This window comes from Castor canadensis, chromosome 3 (genome assembly GCF_047511655.1).
Source record: "Castor canadensis chromosome 3, mCasCan1.hap1v2, whole genome shotgun sequence".
In the NCBI taxonomy this organism is placed as follows: domain Eukaryota; kingdom Metazoa; phylum Chordata; class Mammalia; order Rodentia; family Castoridae; genus Castor; species Castor canadensis.
Window position 1 is genome coordinate 185288273 of NC_133388.1, and position 15047 is coordinate 185303319.

At 37.5% G+C, this 15047-nt stretch overlaps 1 long non-coding RNA gene across 1 annotated transcript in view; it reads right to left on the reverse strand.

Moving 5' to 3' along the window:
• Window positions 1-15047, reverse strand: part of LOC141421381 (uncharacterized) — a 46674-nt gene that overhangs the window by 15272 nt on the left and 16355 nt on the right. The window contains exons 3-4 of the long non-coding RNA XR_012445970.1: window positions 12355-12473; window positions 3800-3884 (exon numbers count right to left, since the gene is read on the reverse strand). This is a non-coding gene — a long non-coding RNA (uncharacterized lncRNA). The remainder of the gene's footprint in view (window positions 1-3799; window positions 3885-12354; window positions 12474-15047) is intronic.

Sequence of the window (15047 nt, forward strand, 5' to 3'; positions counted from 1 at the left end):
AACAAATGAAAAAAAAAAACTGGAAAGCCTTAGCAAAGAAACTGAAAGTCTCAGGAAAAAGTATAATATATTTTTAAAAAACTGTTTTAAAAACCCAAAGAGAAAATCTTGAACAGAAAGATACAATAACCAAAGTTTAAAAACTCAGTGGATGGTTCACAAAATAGAAGGAAGAAAGAAATGGAATGTGAAATTTAAAACAGAAGATTTCCAATCAGGAAATAAGCATTGGGGAGAGGCAGAGCCTCAGGGACATGCAAGACTATAAGAAAAACGTGACACTGTGTCATCAGCGTGCAGTTCGGAGGAAAAAGAGAATGCACTGGAAAAGTATTCAAAGAAATAATGACTAGAAACTCCCCAAATTTGGCAAAAGGCATTTATGATCATGGATTCAAAAAGCTAAATAAACCATAAGCAGGAAAAGTCCAAAGAAATCCACCCCAAAGTACACTATAGACAATTTTTTGTAAACTAAAGACAAGGAAAAGGTCTTGAACCTGGTGAGAGAGCCATCTCTCTTTATCTTCTGGAGAAGAACAGTGGATATTACAGCAGATTTCGTAACAGAAGCCAGAGGTAAGTGGCTAGCTACTTTTCAAGTGCCAAAAGGAAAAAAAACTGTCAACTCAGAATTCTATATTAACCTAAATACTATTCTATAAAGAATGAGCAATCAAGAAAAAAGAAGACACTCTCTTTTGTCAGTAGAACCACTCTCAAAGACAGATTGAAGTCATTTCTCTGGACAGACAGGATGCTATAGAAGAATGCTGACACCTCTGGAATGAAGGAGGAACAGAAGGGGTAAAATCACAGCAGTTGCAATACATTTTCCTTCTTCTTTTGGGTTATTTAAATTATGTTTAAGAATCTAATCTTATGTGGTTCTAAACTGTGTAGAAAAAAACTTAATACAATTCAATTGGATTATAAATGTCAGGAGGTGAGGTTTCTAGACTTCAGTTGATCTGGTAAAATTTCAACATCAGTAGACTGTGATGTGTATATATATATATATATATGTAACCTAATATCTATCATAACCCACTTTAAAAGTTATACAAAGGTGTGATTAAAAACACAGATACAAAATGGCCCAAACAATGTATGCACATATGAATAAATGAATAAAGAAGAAAAAAAGAAAAGAGAAATAAAAATAAAAGCACAGATACATCAAAATGAAATTCTTTAAAAAATGTTCAAGGAACCCACTAGAAGAAGAGAAAAAGATAAAAGATAAATTAAAAACTAACCAGAAATTAGAAAAAACAGAATAAAATGGAAAGTTTAAGTAAACATAATACTAGAAGTTGTAGCCAGCAGAATAATGAACGAAAAGGAAATAAGAGACATATAGATGAACAAGCAAGAATTTAAGCCAGACATGGTGCTGGTGCTGTGTGCCTAATCCCAGCTACTTAGGACGCAGAATATTGGGAGAATGCTGGTTTGAGCTAGGGCAAATAAAAAGTTATCAAGACCCCATCTCAACAAACAAGCCAGTCATGGTAATACAAGTCTATAATCTCATTGTGCAGGAGGTTTATGAAGGATTGTGATCCAAGACCATTGCCAAGCAAAAAAGCCAAACATCCTATCTAAAAAATAACTGAAGCAAATAAAGGTTTGGGGGCATGGCTCAAGTTGTAAGTGTACATGCAAGCATAAGGCCCTGAATTCAAACACCAGTACTGCCAAAAAAAAAAGTAACATAATTACAGTCATCATATATAAAATTCTTAAGAATGAATCTTAAAAAAAAAAAAAAAAGAAACATCATGTACAGGACTTGGAGATAAAATCCACAAATTATTGATTTAAAAGCCTAAATAACCTAAATAATCAGAAAGATTACTCGTGAATTAGAAGACTCCACATAACAATGTCAGTTCTCCATAGACTGATATAAAGGTTTAATTCAATTCCTATGAAAATTCAAGCAAGACTTTTTTATAGTTCTAGGTCAAACAATTTTGACCAGAATGACGAAGTGGGATCTTAAGGCTATTGTATGGCGAGGGTACTGAAGACTGAGTCACATTGGCAAAGAGTTGGAGATACAGACCAGTGGCACAGGACAGAGGAAGCAGGAGGGGCTACATGAACTTGCTCAAGGGATTTCTGACAGAATCAAAAGCAAAAGTGCCTTGACTTAAACTTCACAGCCAAAAATAACTCAATATGGGCATTGACTGAACTGTAGACTTAAACAAAAACACTTCTGAGGGAAAAAAATAGAAAACCTTCAAAATCTAGGTCTAAGCAAATAGATACTAGAATGAACACCAAAAAGCACAATCCTTACAAGGAAAAGTTGACTTAAAACGGCCCTTATCAAAATTTTGAAATTGTATTCTGTGAAAGGCTCTTCATTGTTAAGGGGATAAAAAGATAAGCCCTAGACTTGGAGAAAGTGTTTGCAGACGTCCTATCCAACAAAGGACTAATACCTGTAATAGAAAAGAATTCTCAAAACTCAGCAAGCATTAAAATATAAATAATGAAAGTTAAAATGGACAAAATATATGAAGAGACATTTCACCAAAGAAATATACTTACAGGTTAACATCCCTTATATGAAAATCCAAAATCTAAAACTTTCTGTGCATCAACACTGACACTCTGAAAGTTTCAATTTTGGACAATTTAAGATTTTAGATTTCCAGATTAGGGTTGTTCAACCCGTAAAGTCTATGTAAATATTTCAAAATCTGAAAAAGTCCAAAATCTGAAACACTTGTGGCCCCAACACATTTTGGATAAGGAATACACAACCTGTATGTATACATATGCATGCATATGAAATATCAATAGATGAATATTCAGCAAATAATACATGAAAATATTCAATATCATTAGCCCTCAGAGAATGCAAATTAAAACCACATTGCCATACCTGTATCTATCCAAATAACTAAAATGAAAAATGCTGACAAGCCTGAAACCATTTAGCCCAGAGAAATGCAAACTCAGTTTCTCAAGAGAACTTGTCCACAGATGTTCAAAGCCGCTGTATTCATTATATCCAAAAACTAAGAAGAACCCAGATGTCCTTCGAAGGTCAAAGATTAAATTAATTTTGGGCCATCACATCAGAAATACTGCTTTGTCACTGGTGCGCTCACCTGCCTGGATGATCCTCCGAGAATAATGCTGAGAGAAAACAGTGAGTCCCCAAATGCTTTGCCTTGTGGTTCTACCTACAGAATATGCTCATGGAAACGGAGAAGGGATTAGTGGCTATGCATTAAGAACTGGCAGTTAGGGACAGCGAGTGTGGCCATTAGGGCACATGAAGGATCCTCTCCTCGCAGGGATGGACCTGCACAGTGGCTGTGTCAGTGTCGGCGACTTGGTTGTGCCATTGGTCTGGATTTGGTCAAGATGTTGCATTCACTGAAACTCTGACTAGTGGTTACAATGGGTCTCTCTGTTTCTCAACCCCATGCTCACCCACAGTTATTTTAAAAGAAAGTTAGTAAAACTTCAATGACTTGTGCCAGCATTTCAATTGGCCTAAATCTTACACAAGATGCTCTTGTAGTTTTACCAAAAAGCAGGATTTTAAAAATTTTTTATTAGCATATAATGGTTGTATAAGGGGATACATTGTGACCTTTACATATGTGCTTACAATATATCTTGACTAGATTCACCCCTTCCATCATTCTCCCTCACCCCTCCTTAGAACAATTTCAACAGATTTCACTTTTATTTTCATACATTAATGCATCCACCATATTCGCCCTCCTCTCCCTTTCCTTATTCCCTCCCCCTTCCCACTGGTACTCACCCTGGATAGGACCTGCTTTATCCTCCTGTTCTTCATTTCAAAAAACAGGTTTAATTGGTCTTTGAGAATCAGCTTCAAATGAGTCCTATAAATGATTTTCAGATGAAAATAGCTGATGAAGGTTATTTATCAAATAAAAATGTCATGTTACTTATCCTCAAAAAAATGGAATGCAAATTTATTATTTACCTGTGATATACTAAAAATAAATCATTTTTATTGTGCAAAAGTTAGATTTTTTGAGTCAGAATTTATAAACAAAAAGTCAGAAAGACAAAAAATTAATTTTTTTAAATAAAAACAAGACATAGGATAATTCTTAAAAGATGCATTTACAATAGCATGATAAAATGCAACACACAAAATAACTAACAAAAATAAGTAAGCTACTGTATTTCTCCAGATTAATAGAAAACATAATAGAAAAACATTGAAGAAAATCTAAATAAGTGGTGAGCTTTATTGCATTCTAAGTACAATTCAGATTTTTAAAAGATGCTAATTTTTCCCAAAACTAATCTATAGATTTATTTTAGCAAACATCTTAATGTTTTTTCATAAAACTTGATCAACCAATTCTAAACTTTGTATAAAAGAACAGAAGTCCATGAATAGACAAGCCATTCCTCCAGCAGTAGTTCAAGTTTATAAAACCTCCCCAGTTGGGTACAAAGAAGTGATACAGTAATTAATTTGGTGAAAAAATTAACAAAAAATTGGAGAATAGAGAACCCATGAGCAAACACAGATACCCACCCACCCCCCAAAATAAAGAAACTTCATGGTGGCAGAATGGCCATTGCAATTGCAGATGAGTGGGGAAGACACAGACGAGTCAACATTGCACTGGGATGGCGGTTAGTCATAGGCACTAAAAGGACAGCTGATTCTCAATTTCAGGTGGAAAAAAGATGTACCAGTCAAGAGCCCAGCTATAAATCTTTTAGAAGAAACAGAAGAAAATGCATTCATGGCATTAAGATAGAGGTCTTTGTCGTTGGTTTGGGGTTTGTTGGGTTTTGGAGGGGTTGGCAGTACTGTGCTTCATACTTGCTAGTCAGGCACTCTATCACTTGACCATGCCCCCCTCCAACGCTTTTTACTTTTTCAGTTATTTTTCTGTTAGGAAATCATGGTTTTCCCCAGCCTGAATGGTGGTCTTCCTACTTATGCCTCCTACATAGCTGAGGTGACAGGTGTACCACCATGCCAAACTTTTGGTTGAGACGGGATCCCACTAACATTTTTTGTTGGCCTGACCTCGAACCATGATCGTCACAATCTCTGCCTTCCAAGTAGCTTGAAATTACTGACGTGAGCCACTGCACCCAGCAAGAGGTATTTTCAACAAAACACACTCATCTTAAAAGGACTGACATATTATACTGAAGTTAATAACTTGGTCATTAAGAGACACAACAAAGAAGTGAAAAGCTTCAAGCTAGGTGACGATTTTTGAAATACAATTCATAAGCACTTTGTATCTAGCATATGTAAATATTTCTAACCAAACAAAAATTTTTTAAGTAAACACAAACAACATGATAAAAAGGGGAATGTTATAAACAAGTATTATAAGATATGGACACACAAATGGCCCAAAAGTAGATACTCAACCTTTTTGGTAATCAGGAAAATTCTAACTGGTGAAATTTTAAAAGGTATACAACACCAAGTGTTGGTGGCAGTGTGGAGCAATGAGACATTTAAACTTGGCCAGTGTATCTGACAGAAGAGCTCCACAGACTGTACAAGACCAGGTAAGCAACACAGGATGACCATTGTGCCACACCCAGCACAGAGAGAAGTTCATTTTCCATCACCTTGCTGTACAGAGCTTCTCATAGACAGTGACCACCAAGAATGTCAAAAGTGTTCTTGACAGCATTATTCATCAGAGCAGTAACCTCAAATCCACCCCAGTGCTCACCAGCAGTAGAATAGCCAATGATATATCCACTCTCTGGAATACTATGCAGCAGTGACAAAGAATAAAAGCAACTATGTGCATCCCACATGGAGGGGTCTCAGAAACACAATGAAAAGAGAAAGAAGCAAGCCACAGAAAAATATATGTAGTATATTTCTGTTCATGTGAATTTCAAGTCAGGCAAAAGCAAAGATTACATCATTTAGGGATTCTATGTCAGAGGCAAAGTTATAAAACCTTGCCTTGGAATGATTAAGAGGAAAAAGCAATGAACAGTGGGGCAGTGGGGGAGTAATCTATTGAAGAAGGTGATTAGATATACAACCATCCTTTTATTATTTAAGTCTCTGTGGAATGAATTCTATAATTCAATATAAAATGAATTTAAAAAATAGAGACTTTTATACTTACCTGAAGTTTGTCCAAATCAGGATAGGGCAGAGGCTAAGAGTGTGTGCAGGAGAGAGTAGGGTTAGGAAAGCGATGGATAGAAAGTAGAATAAATAAGCAAATTGGGTGAATTATTTTAGAATAAATTTCTTAATGTCCTTTTTACTCAATTCTGTATAAGCTCTAATCACCTTTTCCCTGAGTTCTGAAAGTTTCAAGTTATATGTTGATAATGACTTCCTGATCTTTAGGGAAAAGGCTATTTCAGAGGAATAAGTCTGTTTCCAAAATCTACTCTGTACCAAGTCATGCAAGCACTCTGCTGTGTGAAAGATGGCTTTAAAATGGAACAGCACTTAAGAGGTGAATCAGGTGAAGAAATGAACCTTCACGTGGATGGAGGAAGGTCAATTCTAATGTATAATTTGTCCCATGGAAACCAGTGTATTTCTCCACTTCGCTCCATTGCTCTGCGTCTCCGTGCTGCCTGTCATCAAAGCACCCGAGCCATTAGACGGGCAACTGTAGATTGGGAGAAAGCTGTTAAATAAATGGGGCTTCCGAGAGCCTAATGAAGTGCACTTTGCCTACACAACAGGCCCTCAGGGGGAAGAGTCCTCAATTTACAGATGATTTACACACCCTGAAGTTAGGTCTAGGGTGACTTTTTTCAGTGCTGGGTAAATTCATTTAATATTATATTTATTAAGTGTAGGTTAATAATTTCTGACATTTTTGCATGATGGCCATAGCACAGAGCAGGGGAAGTAGAGGATATCATGCTGGAATAAGCACTGTCATTCAGCTACCTTCCTTGGGACAAAGTGCCAACCTTAGCTCTTGTAGGTATCATCATGGGTGATGCCTTACCCCTGACCTACAGGTCAGTCAAATGAGTGTCAAATGGTTTCTTCTATGAAGACGTGAGCAGGTGAGGGGCGGGAAAGTCAGATTGAGTACATGTTGAGTTAATTCTGGAACCTCAAAACAAAATTCCAAAGTGGGTTCCCCTTTGGAAAAACCAACCAATATCCAGGTTCTTTGGAAGAACAAAACTTTTTGTGATCCATGCCCTTCCAAAACAAGATCATATTCATATTTCAGCTGACCAGCATGTCTAATTATGATGACAGTGTATTGTTATCTTATAGAAAGCCTGGGAAAATCAAGGGAGGTTACAGGGAGGTAGACACTCATCTGTATCTAATACAAGATACAATAAAATCCAAAACACAGGGAGAAAATTTCTTATAATACAAAAGGGGAAGTGAAAATAAGTCAAGTGTTGAGTAGCTTATGAACTGTCAACACTTATGTGGCAGCATGGTCCCAGACACTCCATAGATGTACACTGTATGTATCTATGTATGAATATATGAACTTATGTATGTATGTGGTGTATATCTCATAGGGTAGGTGTGAAGACCATATAACCCTCCATGTAAATGACTGGGAGTGTAGCTCAGTGGTAGAGCACTTGCCTAAAGATGTGCAAGGCCCTGGGTTCAGTCCCCAGAATGCAAGAAATCAAGTACCTTGCCTAAGGATATATGCCTAGACTCACTCTATTGTGAAGTCTTGGAACTACTTTCCAGGGTGTAGATTCTTGGAAGGGCTTACAGTATGACCATGTGAAGTCAGGTGATGTGCTGGTGTGTTCTCAAGGCCCATCCACCTGCACACTCTTCCCCTTCTCCAACTGTTCTCAGTCTGGAAGGGCCTGCAAAGTCCTTATCAGTGGACTCTTCCCATCCCCACGGGTGCCAGGTGGCAAGAGACAAAAAGGAGGAGGATAGTGAAGTCAGAGATTGTCGTTAAGGAGTGACTGTGTCCCTTAAGCTCATATCTGGGCTCCAGACTGCGGATATTCTCTCTCTAGTGTCCTGAAGCCATTCCCATCCTTCTGTCACTCAGTCCAGGGAATGATATTGCTCCTATATACAGCTCAGGGTATTGCACTGTCCCCTGTGGCTTCCCCCATCCTTTCACACATTCAAATAGATACTCCTTTTATGAAATTAAAAATCCTCAATTGCAAAGTTTGTGTGTACCATTGGTATTTGTGCAGCATCTGAATGACACAAATGACAGGAAAATCCAAACTGCAGGTGGACAGAGGTCAGGGTGGAGCCAGAGCTGGGTAAGTCTAGCAGTAGATGAATTCTTGATAAGAGCAATTATGTCGTGTAATGTTCTTGCTCAGACAAGGCAATGCCACACAGACTTGTTGTTCTGTGCACTTTGGTTCAAATGCTGCACTAAGTTGCTCGCAGTCTTATGGTAGAGACAGAATTATAACAGACAATGTCAGGACTGTGACTGATGCCATACAGTGATATGAACTAAGTGAGAGAGGGGTGTGGGAGGAGGGTCTAATTCTGCCTTGAAGTGACATATTTAAAGAGGAAATGATATTTAAGACAAGAGTAGAATTCTGCAGGCAGAGAGAATGAAAGGGCATAGGACTAGCAGATAGTCACATGAGGCAATTGTCAACTGGGATCTCATAGTGAGGTAGATTCAGTACAGCTTTTTCCAGCCCAGTTCCAAGGGGACAATTTAAAGTCTCTCTGTCTCAGGATCAACTGTGACAGCCCTGATCTTATCTCTTAGCCCAAGGCTGTAAAGGTTAATTTCTCACCACTGTGAGGTTCATTCCCCTGCAGTCTCCCTTCCCATCAAGGAACAGAATCTCAGCAAATGGACTTCACATAAGTTTGAGCCTTAAAGACAACTTTCTACCATGAACCTATCCTGGAATTCAAACTCTAGAATTCTGCTTTAAACCACTCAATATACACATGCCTCATTGATTTTCAGACAGATAAAACACAGCCCCATCCCATGAATGAGTACAAAAAAAGCCACCCCACTCTTCCAGCACACTGGAGCTTCTACCACCAGCCTCGAGTTCCCTAGATGATGGCAGGCAGCTCATTATGCTTTCAAAGCAAAGAATTAGTCAAAGTCAAGAAGGCAAAAACTTGAAACTCCCTAGGGAATAAGCAGGCCACTGAATAAGCAGCTGAGGACTTCTTGAGCTAGTATGATTTCATTCCCAAGGTCCCTACTCCAGAACCTTAATTAAAACCCTATCTGCTGACCTAGTTCCCAGAGAGACCAGGCCATCCTTTCTGTGTCTTCACAGTGATATAGATGCTATGATTTATGTGGATTTAATCCCTTAATTTTTACCCAGGAAATGGTAATAGTAGTCTAATGAACATGACAGATGCTTCAGACCAAGAGAATTGTGTTGCAAGAGTTTGTGTGTCCCTGATTCACCAGTGAACCTTGGGCAAGCCACTTAACGAATCTATTCCTCAGTTTCCCCAGCCATAAAATGGTGATAATCATAGTTCCCACCGGAGATATTATTTGTCGCGACCTTTGATGTTAGTTTCCACAGACAAAGGGCTGTTATAATTATTCTGAGTGCAGTAATGAGAAAGGCACAATGCCAGCCTGGTTTTTATGAGACTTCTCAGGTACTAGTTTCCGGCTGCTACCCATGAGTCATACTGGACCACAGCCCACCTTGCTCATGGAGAGAAGGACACTGGTGGGGAGCAGAGTGAGGTCAGTTGGTGCCTTTTCAAACTTCATAGGTTTGGGGGATGCCACTGTTGAATAAAGATAAGCAAAGCTTTCAGAACCTGACAGGTATGAATTCCTCTCTCTTTCTGGCTATACACTGTTTCTATGACCTTAGAAGAGTTGCTTAAACTTTCTGGACCTAAATTCTTTAACCAGCCACTAAAACATTTCAATTGAAAGGGTCAGTGAGACAGTTTATGCAAAGTGCCTACCAAAGTACCTGACACATCATAGGTACAAAAATGTCAATATTTTCTATCTTTAAAAGAAAATAGACTTTATTGTTAGAACAGTTTTCGGGCCACAGTAAAATTGAGCAGAAGGTACAGAGAGTTCTTATATACCCAGTCCCCACACACCCACCCTCCCATTCTCAATGTCTCCCATTAGAGTGGTACATTTGCTATAATTAAATCTGGTCACTAATGATCTTTTATTGAAGCTATCTTGTGCCTTTCCCAGTGCATCATATATAGAGATGGAATCGTATACTTTGACTCCTTTTCAGATTAGCTTTTTCACCTAGTGGTATGCACTTCAGATTCTTCTAGATGCTTTCAGGACTTGATGGCTTATTTCTTTTTCATGCCTAGTAATATCCCATTATCTAGATGTGCCATAATTTATTCACTCACCAACCAAAGAATATCTTGGTGGTTTCTATGTCTTGGAAATTATGAATAAAGCTACTATAAACATCCAGTGCACGTTTTTGTGTGGATCTAAATATTCACCTTCCAGTAGACCCATGGTATCCATAACTACATGGTTCCAAGGAGAGCAGAAATACTCAGGATGCATAGAGTTCAGTCCTGTGCTGTGCTTGGTTTATTTCTCCTCAACTTCCACTAAAGACATGACAGGAAGATGATGAGGGAGGATGGCAAAAATTTTAGCTGGTGTAGAACAGAATTGGATCATAATTAGCGTGAACTAATTGGTGATGTTAAGGACCATATTGTTGATCAAAGATAATGAGAGGAAGGAACATCTGTGCTGTGGTCAGTGCACTTCGTATGTTCCCAAGGAGTGCGCTTTAATCTCATTTGCTCTGGGGCATTGCTTTCATTGGCCTAGGACAAATGCATTGTAAAGTTCATTTAAATAAGATGGAAAATGGAGTTATGTCTAGGCAGCTTAACCAAATCCAGTGAGTTTGGCTAGCTAAATAGTCAATTGAATTATTTGGCATACATTCTCTTTTTCTTTCTTTGTGTTATTTGTTCATTTTGCTTTGTTTTGTATTTCTCCAGAGTGAGGACATTGAATACAATAAACTCTTAAGTCTTTGATATCCTGTGATCTCTCAGGGACAAAAATAATGATGCCTCATTTTGTTTCTCAGTACTTTGAGTGTCATTTTATCTATCAATTAAGATTAACATGTTCCTCAAGATCACAAAGACAGCTGAGACCAAAAACAAAGTCTCCTGCATTTTATCCACAGTGTTTGCCACATTGAACACTCCTGACAAAAACTAACAATAAATTATAATAGGAAAGGTAACTGATTTCAATTTTAAAAGAGGGAGAGAGATGACTGAAATCCAATTCCCCTAGACTGTGAGAGTAATTTGTCAAGTTTTATTAATGTGCATCTTCACATCCTTAGCAAGCTTAATTGCTAATTAATTAAAAGATGATTAGATAAACAATGGATTGTACTACAAAATGAAGATAGCAAAATTTATTGTCATAGTGCCTAATGAACACTCTTTATCCTTTTGTCCTACCAATCTTTCAGCTTCTTAATTTCTGGAGAACCCCAAGGGCCATTTCCTGAAAATTAGAGTTAAATCAGATCAACTTAAAAGGACTTCTGGGTCAAACTATGTTGAGGGCCAGCCATAGGCAATCATAATTTAATTAAAGCAGAGGAGAAAAAAAATCACATCATGTGAAACATCTAGAATACTGACAAAAGCCTTTGTCTTAAAATCAGAAGATTAATCTCTTAACCATTTACTATTGTGTACATGATTTACAGATATTTTAACTTTCCTAAGTCTCTTTTTCCTCATCTGTAAAAGGGAGGTGATTGGCTTAACTTCAAGTAACAAAATCTCAATAGTAATAGTCGTCTAAACAAAACAGATGTTTACTTTTCTGGCTTATGAAATATCCAAAAGTTGATAGTCAAGACTTATGCCAGCTTTGCTTGACAGAGACTTAAGAGCCTGTATCTCTTCTTTCTCATTTTTTTTCCATGCAATGGACTTCTTTTCCCCCAATATTACCACATAATCTAAGAGAGTTGCCCCAACACTAACCTTCACACCTACAACTAAACCAGCAGAAATAAATGCAAAAAAAGACAGGTGTGGGTAATCTAACCAATGTAGAATGTAAGCCTATTTGGAATTGTCACAATGAATCCCCCCTCCACCATGACAAACACATTCTAATAAAAATGGAGGAAAAAATGGGAGCAAAGTAGCTACATAAGATCTCTATTAAGGAAAGTGTCTGAAAGTTTCCACACAACACTGCACCTTATATCCCATTAGTCAGAATTTAGTCCTATAAGCACATATAGCTGCAAGGGAGGCAGAAAATTTTAGTATTATTCCAGAGTCCCAAGTGTCCAGAATGGGAGAATCTATACAAGAAATGGGGAGTAGAAATTGGGCACACCTACCTGAATCTAATCCAAGATATAGCTCAAAGGTTTGTTATGACAGCACAAGAAGATCATGGATGTGAAGTAGGTAGAAAGCATCTGGCTCATAGAAGGCCTTTAATGATGGTTGGACAAATCTGATAAAAAGAGAAAATAAAATTTTCAGAAAATCTTAAATCCCCTTAACAGTAATGAAAATCTCCTCTCTTAGGACATGCATCTAGCAAAGGGATCCAAACTCTCCAAGAACACTGATGAGCCAGAAAATGGCCGTCTTTGAACCAAGCTTCTGTTCAAGGTGAAGGGACACAATAGTTGTCTTTTCAATGTCATTGATCATATGGGTTTCTTTCCCAAAAATCTTTGCTTGCCCCTTCTTCATCCTTCCAAGACTCAGTTCCTCCAAGGACTCCTTCCTGGCACCTCACACTGGGTTATGTGCTTTTCTGGTAGTTGCCACGAGAGTTGGCACATATCATCATGAAAATTCATAACTATATTGAAATTAGTCTGTTTATTTGTCTTCATCTCCAAATTATGAACTCCTCAAGACAAAAGGTAAAGTCTTATATGTCAACAAGTTCCCCAAAACTTATCAAAATCCCATTCCACAATTTTTTATTCTATCCAGGGAAATAAATATTTACTAGATTAACTTCACAGGACAATTTTGACAAAAGTATATAAAATTTTGTGCATAGTTCGAGAATAAAATAGATACAATTCCATTCCCTGACTCATTAAGAGTCTATGAATAGCATATAGCATATATTGATGGGGTCCTTAATGAATGCTTACTCAACCAAACTGAATGGACTAAAAGTTAATATTCGCTAAGAAACCAGTATTCCAGGGTGAATAGTGACAAGGTTGGGAAAGATAAAATAAGTCCTATGTAAACACTGGTATGTAGGTATGTGCAGTCAAAGAGAAAATTATGATAGAAACAAAACCAAAAGATACGTGATCTTTTACGTTCTTGAAACATGAAGTAGGGACTCCTGTGATACATCGTTAGAAAGACAGCAAGAATTAGAAGCTGATAGGTAGAGTCTTCTGCTCCCACCACTGATAAACATGTCATGTTAAGCATTTGCTTAATTTCTCCTGATCAGTGTATGGTGGTGATGGTGTTGGTTTTTAGCACATAAACAAGATTCTTAACTTTGACACTATTGATAGTTCAGACCAGGTAATTCTTTGTTGTGGAGCCTTCCTGTGCACAGTAAAATGTTTAGTAGCAACCTTGGCCTTCACCCACATACAAATATTATGGCAACCAAAACTGTCTCCAGATATTTCTCCCTGGAGGCTTAAATTACCCCATTTTGGTGCATGTACAGACACACACACACACACACACACACACACATACACACATAAGATAATCACTGTTGTAAAATGGTATGGTGGTACATTCAATTTTTTTAAAGAACCATAAAGTCATTGTAGACCATTTTATAAAGACAGCTAACTTTTCAATCTGCTTACAAAGTTAAAATATACTTTCTTTATCAGTCTTTATTTTTCCCTAAAAAAATTACAATGTGCATTCTACAAACTGTTGAATAACTATGAATCAATTATGGTTTTTTTTTAAAGTGTAACAGAGTACATGAAAAAAAAAATTCCTGAGGTTTTAACATGGAATTATCTCAATTCCATGCGTTAGTGAATCTATATAAACACTAATTTGATCTCAAATTGCTTTAATAGCAGCAAAGAATCCAGAAAGGAGAAGGTGATCCTGTTACTTGGTCCTCTACTCATCACAACACACAACCAGATCCAGTTCTGGGAAGCTCATTTCAAGAGTAACAAGAGGAAAGGAGAACAGTTGGAATAAAGAGAGGCCAACAAAGCAGATCTACCATCTCCTAATGATTCAAAAAGAATTGCTGAGCACCACCTGTATTCCATGAGCTGTGGGGACAGCTGAATGGCACATTGACACTTCCTTCCCTCTGAGAACTTACATTCCAGTTTATGGAGCCAGGGTACATTAAAATAGTATGGCAAGATGTAAAAGACTGAATTAAATAGCAGGACTGTGTTGCACAACAAAGGGTTAAGCATCAATCAGAATATAAAGAAACAGCTTCTGATCTGAAAGTGTTATGTTGTGCCTCCATAGAGTTACTATGTTTTAGAAAAATAACTCTGATGGCAGAATAAAGGGTGCAAGGGATTAAGACCAAAATTTTTTTAAAAATCATTGTGGAGCTCTTGTAATGATCCTAGTAAAGAATGATAGGATTGTGATCTAAAGCCACTGCAGAGGAAATGGAGAATAAAGAATGCTTTGAGAGGTAGGCAGAAGGTCAAGCCATGAGAAGTCAGTGATTGGATAAATATTGTAGGAGATAAGGGAGGAAAAAGTCATCCAGAATAACTCTGGCATAGAAGATGAGAGAGGACTGAGGATAAGCAGAAGTATAGCTTGCAAAAAACACTTTCGAGAAGGCAAGACTGCTATGAAAATTAAGGACTTTTTCCTGTGGGGAAAAACTTTAACCTGTGTGGTCCCAGAAGTTAAAACCAAAAAAAGATAACAGAAGTTTAGATAATTTTTACCTGAATGAAAGGAAGAATTTTCTGAGATTAATTGCTATCCAAAAAGTAAAACAAGTGTTCTGTAGCAGTAGTGGTAAATGAGCACAACAAGAGTGTAACAAGGGAGATTTTGGACAGCTACTACAGGAAACAGCTAC